Source organism: Bidens hawaiensis, unplaced genomic scaffold (assembly GCF_021521415.1).
Source record: "Bidens hawaiensis isolate Kalapana, Puna unplaced genomic scaffold, B.hawaiensis_p1.1 tig00000001_1, whole genome shotgun sequence".
Lineage (NCBI taxonomy): Eukaryota > Viridiplantae > Streptophyta > Magnoliopsida > Asterales > Asteraceae > Bidens > Bidens hawaiensis.
This window is the reverse complement of record NW_027491014.1, coordinates 2,615,504-2,628,273: the sequence shown is the minus strand read 5'-3', so window position 1 is coordinate 2,628,273 and position 12,770 is coordinate 2,615,504. Positions and strand designations below refer to the sequence as shown.

At 36.8% G+C, this 12,770-nt stretch overlaps 1 pseudogene; it reads right to left on the bottom strand.

Annotated features, from left to right (window-relative positions):
• Nucleotides 1-9,095: 9,095 nt before the first annotated feature.
• LOC143570679 (auxin-responsive protein SAUR50 pseudogene) lies at nucleotides 9,096-10,377 on the bottom strand (annotated as a pseudogene).
• Nucleotides 10,378-12,770: the final 2,393 nt, after the last annotated feature.

Below are 12,770 nucleotides of genomic sequence, written 5' to 3'. Positions count from 1 at the left end.
AGTGGGGATTGATAGTCAAGCACGGGTCATTGCAAACATTCAAGAAAAATAAAATTTCCATTGCGCATGAAATGTCTAGTACAAAATACATTACATTGTTTAGAATTACATAAAAACATCCAAGTATGAAAATCATTGAAGATTTCCGCGCCATATCCCCTCACACGGCGGGAACACCCGCGCGTGTGGAAGGGATAGAACTAAAATCTTCCAAAAAGCTAATTTTATAGATGTTCTGCGTGAAGTGCTCTATGTGTGACTCCTTGCGCTACTTACCTATCACCTGAAAGACACGTAAAAACATTTGAATCAGTATAAACTGAGTGAGTTCACAAGTTTTGGTGACTTGATAAATCGTATTGCAACATAATCTTGATAAAGCCATATTGGAACATATTTCTGATAACATTGTTTAAACATATGCTTGATAAAACCGTCCCGCGGGTCACGCGCAGACATTCCTGAAAACCGTGGCGCTGCCACAACAATTTAGATATACCGTCCCGCGGGTCACGCGCGGACGTTGTGCCGGAAAACAAGGCGCTCGTCTTTGTAAGAGGTGCGACCTCTACGAGCGGGCTCAATCCCATAGTACTACCCCGTGACATACTAGGCACTCGTCTTTGCAAGGGGTGCGACCCCTACGAGTGGGTTGATCAAACACAGTAGTCCCTACCCTTAGAGTTCCAATGGTAAAGTGATCACTTACTCGTATCTTGCGCACTTACATCGAAAACCAAGATAAACATAGATAACCGTTTGCATTGCTCGTAAATATACCATGATAAAACATAATTTAAACACGTGTCCCTCGCCCCGAAAACAGTTTTAAAAACAGTGAAAATAGGGGCTGTGAGACTCACCTGTGATTCTTGTTAAGTAGTGGTTTAGATTAAACGAGATTCGGGTTCCTTGGTGTTTAGCCTTGAAATTGGGAGTCTAGAATATGATTAAATAACAAGAAATATGTATATTAAGATCAAGAAATCGAAGAATATAAGGGCTGGTTAGAAAAGTAATCTCAAGACTAAGGTTTCGGCTTACCTAGTGATGGAAACGGAAATGGAAACGGATGCTTGGGAGAGAATTACTGATTTAAGAGAGTTTGGGGTGTGTTTGTGTGATGTTTTATTCAAGGATTGATACATATTTATAGGCAGATTCGAGGGAACACAATCCCTTGATTTAGGGGATTAAAATCTTATCATATTTAGGTGTAATGATGACAAAGTATGGGATTTATTATTATTTATTCAGGGATGGGGGTGATAGTCCTAGGGAGTGGTTAGAAAGATTCTGATTGATTTTGACAGGACATGCAGGACTGTGGTTGGTGGGAGTAGGTACGGCTGACAGCTGACATTTCGTGTTACAGTATACTTTTCCTGGTACTGTTGTCAGTGTGTAGTCAAAAGGTAAAATATCTGAAACACGCTACTGGTCCCTTCTGGGCGGGGGAAATCCCCTTACACTTGAGAAATAGACTTAAGTGTTTTGTGCGTGTAGCCTTGCGCGTATAGCTTTCTGCGTGTAGGCTGTTTCTTTGCTGCGGGTAGGTGTGTAATCTTCTCGCAGTCAGGGACGTTGAGTTTCATTTGTAGATTTTCCATGAGGTCTTGGTATTTCAACATAGTGATCAGTTATGTTGAAGTCAATTCCATCCTGGAGCTTCAGACAAACTAGCTCTCAATGTTCCCGCCATGCGGGGAGGTTAGCCCCTTTCCGCACGCGCATAAATGATTTGGGATGCACCCGCCTTAGCGTCAAGCGGGGCGTCCACCCATTAGACATGACAAAATTAAGTTATATGAAGACAAGCCCAAAACATTCGCGCATGGCGCATATAACATATGCCCGCACTGATTCTAACATGGCGCGCTCGCGCAGGGCGCATATATCATACACGCGCTGATTCTAACATGGCGCGCTCGCGCACGGCGCATATAACATAATTACCTAATAATTAGGTTGATTACTTGGTTTATGGGATTGGGAAATTACCGGGTGTCACAGTACCGGACCCTAATAATATCCGAGGATGAAAGGTACCGGACCCTAATAATATCCGAGGATGAAGGGTACCGGACCCTAATAATATCCGAGGATGGAGGGTACCGGACCCTAATAATATCCGAGGAATGTACGGAGAATGCTCTTTATAACGTAAGGTTATGATGATTGTGTATGATGAATGATGGACAGGTTAAGTATGTAATGCGTACCTTCGGGCACGTATATGTGTATGTGAAGTAAGTGATGTGATTAACTAGAACTCACTCAGCGTAGATGACTTTTAGTATGCACGCAGGCAAATAGGTTGAGGCATCTCGCGTGATTGAAGACACATGGCATGGAATCGAAGAGACTTACATCTCGAAGAAATGTTGTGATGTTTTAAAGACTATGTTTTGTTTTAAATGAATATTAATGTTTTTATAAGACAAGATTTGAAGGTTATGTAATATATTATGATTGAAGTTTTAATGTTCCGCGAATGTTTTAATTAACTCTGATATTAAGAACTGTGTTTATGAGTAAATCCAACACCAAATGTAGGGCACCGGTAACGGGGCCTTACAGAGTTGCTGAACCCCCGTTGTCGGATCCGGTGATGGTGAATGAGGTGTGTTGTTGCCGACGACTGGTGGATCGGTGGTGCTGGAGATGTCTTGAGGGAGAGAGACAGGGCATGCGAGGGGCATCGTTAAAAGCTTTGTCATTAGGGAAATCTCTTTCTACCGGTAATTCAAAAAGTTTTTTTGTACGACAAACAAATAAGTCCTAAAATATAAGTCCTAAAATTTCGGAATAATCAGAATGGATTTTACTAAAAATCAAAAAAAGTCTCAGTAATTTCTTAATATCAAAGTTAATCTAAAATGAACAATTAACAGTCCCTATTCTAATCATTGTGATTTAGGGTTTCTGAAATCAAAGTTCTATGTGCCCGCGTACGTAATGTACGATAAGGAAATAATGTATCGGATCCTTTATATATATATATATATGTATATATACATAGGAGAAAGTTAACATACATATGAAATTAACGTGTACGTTAATTATGAGAATCAAGTAGAGTAATTATATTTTTACATTATAAACTACGTGCTTCTCACAATTAGCACATTAATTTCATTTATATTTGATCCAAATAATATATATATATATATATATATATATATATATATATATATATAGGCAATGTATAGAATGAAAACCCATTTGATTTGAGAAAACCCGTGAAAACCCTATGTAACATCGTTTTTTTTACACATGTAATTTTATGTTGTTACATTTAATACAAAACATTAAAAAATATTTAAAAAATTTGTTTTGCTTTTTTTTACATTTTTATATTAACTTTTACATCTATTTTTAGGAGAGAGAGAAAATTGAATTTACTTTTACATTTTTTATTAACTTTAATTGTGGAACACAATATTCATAATTAATTAGAAACATGTGGTTGAGAAAAAGTTTTTAGAGTTTTCTCAACTCAAGTGGGTTTTGATTTTATCCAAACCATATATATATATATATGGGAGGGTTATTTTGAGAACAATGGTGAGTTTTAAGAACTTTAAGAACTCAATTTTGATTCACAAATTTAGTTAAATGATATGAAATATGTGGCTGATATTAAATTTAATTAAAAAATAAAGCAGGAGAGAGAATAAGTATTTTTGATAATTACACAAGTTTAAACGTTAGTTACACATGTGTAAAAAGTAGATTCGGTGTGTAAAAAAATACCGTAATTTTGTGTACATCACTTACACTTACGTATTACACATGTGTAAAAAAAATTCGAAAAAAAAATTGTTACGTTGAGTTCTTTCGAGTTCTTAAAACTCAAAGTGGTTCTCAAAAGAACTCAATCCTATATATATATATATATATATATATATATGCATATATATATACATATATATATGTGTGTGTGTGTGTTCTCTTGACTTAAATTTATTTTTTATTTAGTTTCTCTTTCGTTTATACATGATCACTTGAAAGAAGGGATGTTATATTCGTACAATCTTTGTTGTGTATTAGAATGTCATCACTCTTATGTTATTATACACTCACCATACAAGTCGTATAGGTCTCAAAAGACTCGTGTACCGGGTGCTGGATAAGTCAAATGACGGGTTAAAAATCACATCTAAAATGAAAGTAGGCATCCTTATAACTTTTCCCAAAAGTTACAAGTCACCATTTTATGACTTAATTAATTTATCCTCTCATAAAATAAGCAATCATAAACACCCCCATCCCCCCCCCCACCCCATCAAATTTGTCAAGAAAAGTGTCATAAGATTAGACATCCCCTAGGTGAAGCACTGAATACATTCATCCACTTATGAAGGCTAAATTAAAAATAAACCTGTTAAATCTCAACATATAAAATGGGGGGGTCAAGTTATTCTATAAAGGAGAACAAAAATGAGAATGATGAGAAGACATAATTAGTTGACATGTGTCATGTATGGACCAAAGGAAAAAGGGTATAAAAGTAATATTACATATTTTCTCTCTCCACATGCAAGTCACATGTTAATTCCCCCATTATTTTTAAACGTCTATAACTTTTTCTTATGATATTTTTTTTTTAAAATAAAATTCACCATAATAACAAGTGTTTTTTTACCTTTAATATGAGTATAATTTTGTTATATAAGAATAAAAAATAATTTACGTCATTGTGTCATTTTGCTTACCAGTGTGTCTTTCTGTTTGTTATTATGTTTTTTCGCCATTGTGTCTTCCATCTGATCATTGTGTTTTTTTTTAAATACTAATAACACTGTTGTGCAATAGTATATATATATAATGAAAAATACTAACAAATTATCTAATACATAAAACACAATGATGAATGCATATTACACAATAACCTGAAACGTAAAACACAATAATGAATACATATAACAACACAATGGCCTGAAACGTAAGACATAATGGTAAATGTATATAACACAATTGCCTGAAACGTAAGACACAATGGTAAATACGTATAGCACAATGGCCTGAAACGTAAGACACAATGGTAAATGCGTATAGCACAATGGCCTGAAACGTAAGACACAATGGTAAATGCTTATAACACAATGGCTTGAAACGTAAGACACAATGGTAAATGCTTATAACACAATGGCCTGAAACGTAAGACACAATGGCCTGAAACGTAAGACACAATGGTAAATACGCATAACACAATGGCCTGAAACGTAAGACACAATGGTAAATACGCATAACACAATGGCCTGAAACGTAAGACACAATGGTAAATACGCATAACACAATGGCCTGAAACGTAAGACACAATGGTAAATACGTATAACACAATGGCCTGAAACGTAAGACACAATGGTAAATGCGTATAACACAATAGCTGAAACGTAAGACACAATGGAATCTATATATTACACAATGCCTTGAACGTAATACACAAACAACATAATACTATTTTTTTCAAATTAAGTGAATATTGATCACAATGACTAAAACACAAAGATAAGTATAAAGACAAATGTTGAGCACAAAGACACAATGACGCACGAAAGAGACAATGATGTAATCTTTGTGTTAATTTTTATCTTTCATACGAGTATCAATTGAAAAACACAATGACCGTAATATATAACACAATGCATAGAAAAACTCAATTAAAAACACAATGAACAACCAAATAACACAAAATAAAAAACCCATCAACTTTTTTTTTATTTTTATATAACAATATGATATTCATATTAAAGATAAAAAACGCTTGTATTATAATAAAAAAAATTCTAAAAAAAATGTCGCGTGAAAAAGTTATGGACGTTTTAAAATGATGGAGGAATTGACATGTGCCTTGCATGTGGAGAGAGAATGTCTTCATAAGTGGGTTATTACCTTCATGCCCTTTTCATATATTTTTATTCAATTTTTATTCTTGAATTAATCTCCATCATCCAAATCTAATATCAATGGATTAGATTCCTTCTCATCCTTCTCATTTTTGTTGTCTTTGTATTTTAACTTTACCCATAAAATGGGCCAATAAATACTAAAATTAATTAATAAAAAATGATGTGATTTAGGAAAATACTAGCTCACTTAATTTACAATTTAAAAGAGATCAAAACCGAAAATGCGATTGTAAATGGAAATTAATTTGAGTTTAAACAATTTGCTGGGCATATAAAGTGGTTCATACTACTATGAATAGAGTTGAAGAGTTAAATGACTCATGTTCACGCGCCAAATTAAATATCGTAAGACATGCATTTGAATAATAACTTTATAGAAGTTTTCTTTTTTTTTTAACGGACAACTAAGTAACGCCGGGTACTCCGTACGTGGCCCTCATTGGCAAAAAGTAGCCCGAGCCGGCCACTAGTCTGGACGGACGGAGCCCCTAGCGGTCCACCTATTGTGGGATTCACCGGATAAAACCCGACCCTCACTCCCGCCAAACGGCACGACAGCGAGGAGCCGGTAAAACCGGGTGAGATCAGGACTTGAACCCTGGCAAGCCAGTGTCATTCCTCATATCTCCCATATAAATTGGTGGTAGTGAGGTTTGAACCCCTAACCTCTCACTAATAAAGTGAGTGCTCCACCATTAAGCCACAACCAATTTATCTTTATACAAGTTTTCATGAGGTATGAACGCAACCTACTTAAAACTAAAGATTTTATTTTATATTTGCATATTAAATATCAAATGTTACAACTGATCTCACTTTTGACTTAAAACCGTTCAACCACAATGTTGACAAGAGAATATTTATTATAGACTAAATCCTAAACCATATATTTCGTTTTAAGTTCAAGTCATATAAGGAATTCACACACACAAAATCAAGCATATCCATGATTTTATTGTAGCGAAATCCTTTACTTACCGACAACATCTAACTAGCATATGAATTTTATGTCTTTCATACTATTTTAAGAATCAATAATAAAACTATTTAAGATACAAATTAACAATAAAACGGATGCAACATAACTCTACCAATAGATGCGTATGACTATTGATGGGCACGCCTCATGATATATAGTAATCTTAAATGTGAACGCAAGCTGACCATAGGCCCACCTAGTATTCAAATAACACTGAAAAGTAGTGTACGTACAACAAAAACCTTGGGTGCAATAATAGATATCTCATTAACGAGGCCAACGTTCTTTTACGGACTTTAAATGTTCACATTGTATGCTTTAACGTTGTCAAAAGTCAAGTTGATCAGTACTATAAGTACAATAAGTTTGGGTGTTCAATGAATGAGATGAGTTAAGTCAGTATCAACTCGGCTTCAAGCTCATTATAATAGGTAAAGCATTCTATCCTAGCTTCAAGTTTTAACTCGAGAGTATTCGGTTTCGAGCTCATTACTATCTTAATTCATTTGTCTCACGTGTATTGTTCATTTTGTGTTGTTCATTCTCCACAACTCCATGCCACAAATAATAAATATCATTAAATAAGGAAACTACATCAAACACTACAAAGATATACTAAAAATCCTAAAATAGGTACCTTAACCGAACTTGAAAAATATTCAAAAAGCAAACTAATAAAGACTCGTGTGTTAAAAGAAAAACTTTACATAAGAAATTTGATAGGTTAACCCACTTTTAAGGCTAAATATATTACACTATATAGACTAGCATATTGTTAACTGACATGAAATATTCAAATAGAAAAATCAACACATGTTACATGTATTACAAATAATTATAAATTCGTAAGTAGCATTTCAAACTCCGAAATTCAAGTGGAATGAAATGGATCAACACGAGGAAATGAAAAAACGGGTGTCAACTGAATGAAATCAACGATTATACAATGAATCTTATTTCATCAAAATCATTCATTCTCACCTTTTTATTTCACCTTATTTTCTTGACACCACCACTACCGCCATTACTGGCACCAGACCATCACCGTCACCACTCACCACCATAGCCGTCGCCACTGTCGCCACCGTCACCACCACCTGACCATCACCCCCACCAGCACCACCCTCGCTACCATCACCACAGTCACCACCAACACCCCCTTGCAGCAGCACCATCGCACCGACACCACCACCTCTTCCGCCACCATCGCCATTTTTTGGATTTTTTTTTTTAATTTTAAGGTAGGCCTAATTTTGTCACTTGTATTTCATTTCCTTTTTTTGTGTGTCTATCAAACAACATAATTTAATGTTTGTTCCACTCATATACATTGGTTTAAATCTGTTTCAAATTATCAGCTATCAACAGTTAGTGTGTGTTTTGCATTCTAATTTCCGAAGCCCTATTACGCAATCTCATTATATGCCCACTCATCACCACAAGTAAAAAGGGCAAAACATGTGTGCCCTCTACGATAATGATCGTATATCGAATGGTGATTACATAGGCACTTGTAGTAAGGTTGGAGAAATTTCTCGTCCAATGGAGAAAAAAAGACTAAAGCAAAAGCGAAAGTAAGGATATACTTGTTCAATAAAAAAAAGTTAGTATGTTGTTCAAAAAAGGGGGCAAATGTCATGGGTGATTTCAAGGAGTAAATAGAGCAATCCCCCTTTAACTAGGACATAATCCTCAAGCATTTAGCACATCATGAGGAATTATACCACGCAATTAGAGCTAAGCATAACATGTCATTTTTGTTTTATTTTAATTTACTTTATGTATATATACTCTTTTGTTAATATAATGTGTAGTAAGTGTAATGTTCAGTTTTGATATTGGTTATAGATAATAACAAGCTAAAAAATGTAGTTTGTTAAAAAAGCAGCTCATTGTTATGAGTAACAAGAAATTAAAAATATGTAATTGATAATGTGTAAATAAAGGCACTTTTAAAAGAGAATGTAATGTAATACCGTTGAAAAAAATGAGAGTTTCTATATAATGAATAAGTGGAAATCTTATGTTTGTATAAAAATGTTTGAAAGGAGAGTTAAGTGGTACTCTTACTATCTCATCATCTGGAATTATATGGCCAACTGTCAGTATTTTCTTTTTATGGGTTCATATAGCACAAATATATATATATATCACCAGTGCTTCAACCTCAATATAATAGTTTTAATGGTTATAAATATTCAAATGTAATATTCCTTCTTTCTGAAACAACAAATATTTTTTTATTCAAAACATAATGACAAAACAATATCTGCCTAGCATATCTGTAATTTAGTTATCTACTATATATTAATCATCTACTCTTCAAAATAAATTCACTAGATTTACAGACTTGCCAATAAACTCATCCATCAACACAATATTGAACAATATAAAGTTTAAACTCAAAACTTCTAAATTATCTAGAGAAACCTTTATGTGCAATTCAATCTTTCTAGATTATACATCATCTTCACTTGATTCCTCGATCTAGCTACTTGTTTTCGCCATATCAACGAGTAAGATTCGTCATTCATGTGATGTATTTCTACCTAAGCACGGAAATAAGTGACAAAAACACCTTTTCTTCACAGGGAATGGTGATCATGTCATGATCAAACCCGAACTCTTCCTCGGCTTGATGAAGGAGCATCTGGAACTCAGGATGTGACAAGAACGATATTGGGACGATGTATCGACTGCGGTTCATGCCAACGTAGACGACAAAGTGGCCTTTCGGGACGTCTTCGTAGTGCTGGTGTTGCTTCCTAGCCAAGCTTGAACACCTCTTAACTATGTGCTTTAAAACTGTGGTTTGTGAGAGTTTTGTTGAGGTTTTCTTGAAAGCCATTTTAAGAGCTAGGTCACACTTGGTGCAATTTGTTTTTGTTGAGGCTTTATGTGCTTTTAGGGTCTATTTATACACACAAAGAGAGACACATATACGTACATAGATATAGATATATGAGAGAGATAGAGAGAGATATGGTCATGTGGGTATGTTGGTGAAAGAAAGAAGAGAGCAACCGCTTGTTCTTTTGTTTTTTTGGGGGTTGGAGAGTATTTAAAGCATTTAGAACATGTTAAAGGGTGTATTTTATTTTGTAATCTTTAGTCAATATCATAGTATTTTGGATTATTTTTTGAAATTATGATAATCAATTATCCGAAAACTTACGAGACCCTGCTATTACCGTGCTAATTAATAAAGGGATTCCCCCAATATCATGCAAACCCAAAGGTTACGAGACTCTAGGACTTTCAAATTCTAAAAAATAATAGTATGTAACTTATGTTTGGTTTTGGGATTTTTTAACGATAGTGTTTGTGGTCTACAATATGCATACGTATAGATAATATGGGAGTCATAGAATCGAAAACATTTTTTTAATAAAAATTACCCTAATTTTTCTATGTGCTTTAGGTCCGTATATAGGGTTGAGACAATCAGGTGCAAACCAATAAAACCAGATAAATCCTAGCTTGTAATGGACACGTAACTTTCAAAAAATTATAGTAATATAAAATCATGTATAGTTATATGCTTGTCACTATCATCCATATATATAGATTATCCTTGTAAGTTATGTTTTCGGATTCATGCTTGAAGACACACTAAGTGAACCCTGGACAGATTATAGATAATCTGGGGGTTAAGTAATGTTTCCCACGGATGAGATCTAGCTGAGAAGGTTCTTCAGGAGACCTGCAAAACAGACACCGTAAGCTCGTCACTGAGAAGGGGGGTTCCTCCTTGTGACCACCCTCCGGCGTGAGAATCAGACTAGATTGCTCTGAATATAAGAGTATATTAAGAGATTGCTAGATAAGATTGAGATATCAGATGATGATCCTTACCATTCCAAGGTGTTGGAGTATTTATAGCCGAAGGTAGGTTTCCAAGCAGGTACAGCCGGCTGAATAGTATTCCTGTTCTACCAACAGTGGATCACGCACAAGCCATACTGGTTGGTGGATAAGTTACGGCCAACAGTAATAAGGTCGGCTGTATACTGTTCCTTTTACTGCCGGCTGCGCACTGTTCCACCAACTGTAGGCTGCGCACGTCCCATCGTAAGGGTTGGTGAGTAGGCAGCGGCTAATAGTGACGAACAGTACTAGAGGGTGCTCCTCCTCGTATTGTTGTCGGTGAGCTGTCACCCTGTGATTAGTTCATGGGCTGCTCTGGCCAAACTGTCTGTTCCGCCCATACCTTAGTAGGTATAGTACGGAAGACCTTCCAGAAGCATACGGACTTGCTCATTTAGGCGGGAGTGTTCCCGCCTTGCTCATTCCTTCATGTGACTACTGAAAGAATGCCTTGTGCGTGTAGCTTTGCTGTTAGTGCGGGTAGCCTTCCCTGATGGCTTGTATCCGCAGCTGCGGGAACAGGCGGGGTACTTCACCATTGGGAGGCTTTCCCTGCGGGTACAGCTGGCGTACTGCGCGTAAGGTTCTTTGAGCATGGTGTCCTGCTGGAGCAGTTGGTTATTGCGCAGACGTCCCTGTTCAAGGTGAGTCTTGCGGGTCCAACTGGACTCTGCTAGGACCTACCTCTTCAAGTCCCCCCAGTCCAATGTTCTTCTCATGAATGTTTAATGAAGTGAGGTGAACTTTTGGACTTAGCAAGGGGTTTTGAAAACTTTTGGACTTAGCAAGGGGTTTTGAAAAGGGTATAGTTTTTCGGTTTTCCGTGGTGATTCATCCCGCGGTTTTCCTGATGTCACGCAGAAATTCCCGACTTTTCTGCTTGATCTTTGGGTGTGAAGCGGGTAGGTTTGTAACCTCCTCGCGCGTTAGGAGCGTTGAGTCCCAATTGTGTGGATTCTCCATGGGGTTTTGGTGGTTTTCGACATAGTGATCATTTATGCTGAAACCACCAATTCCATCTTGGAGTTTCAAACAATATAGCTCTCGACGTTCCAATCGTGCGGGAATGTTATTCACGTTTCCGCAAGCATGGCCCAGAAAATCCTTCTTGGTTTGAATTCCCTGCAGAGTGCTAAGTACGTGAAGGGTTTTGCCTTGACACTGTACCCGCACTCGTCTTACGGTTACTTTACTTCCAAGGTATTCTTGGCTTCAATTCCCTGCGGGTGCTAGGTATGTGAAGGGTTTTGCCTTGACACTGTACCCGCATCCGTCTGACGGTTACTTGGTTGCCAAGTTATTCCTGGCTTCAATTCCCTGCGGGTGCTAGGTATGTGAAGGGTTTTGCCTTAACACTGTACCCGCGTCCGTCTTACGGTTACTTGGTTGCCAAGGTAAGGGGTATTTTCCCGCTCACTTGAATCTTTTTGAATTTTGAAATTCGAAGAGTTGGTGAAAGGATAAGAACAGTCCAAACCTCAAACGTCGTGCGACGGTTTCTTCTGACTTTGTCAGGACGTGCAGGAAGTTATGGTGACGTGACAGTACATGGTCATTCCAGTCGCTTTTTCAGGCGCGTGGTCGCGTTTTTTCGGGCGCGTGGCCTCGAAATTAATGGTATGCGTCCTGTCAACAGCTGTTGCCAGCTTGCTTTTTGCCACGTGTCATGGTTTCATTGCACCTTTGTTTTCTCTCTCTTCCGCATTAATTTCATCGCATTAATTGCGATTAGTATATAAAGGGGGAGAGGGTTATTTGTAATTCACACTTTCACTCTTCTTCATCTTCTTTGCGATTTCCGGCGAATACTTATCCTTTTCAGGCAAGCATTCTCCCGAAATCGTTTTTCTTCCTTTACAAGATGTCTCGTGATATCGATTCTACAGCTGACGACAGGAGTACTGCTGGTGAGTGCCAGTGTGCTCTTCCTGGCGATCTGTACCGGTATGTTGTCAGGAAGTTCATGCTCGAGTCTCTCGAGCCTGAGTTTCCTGAACCCCATCAGACCG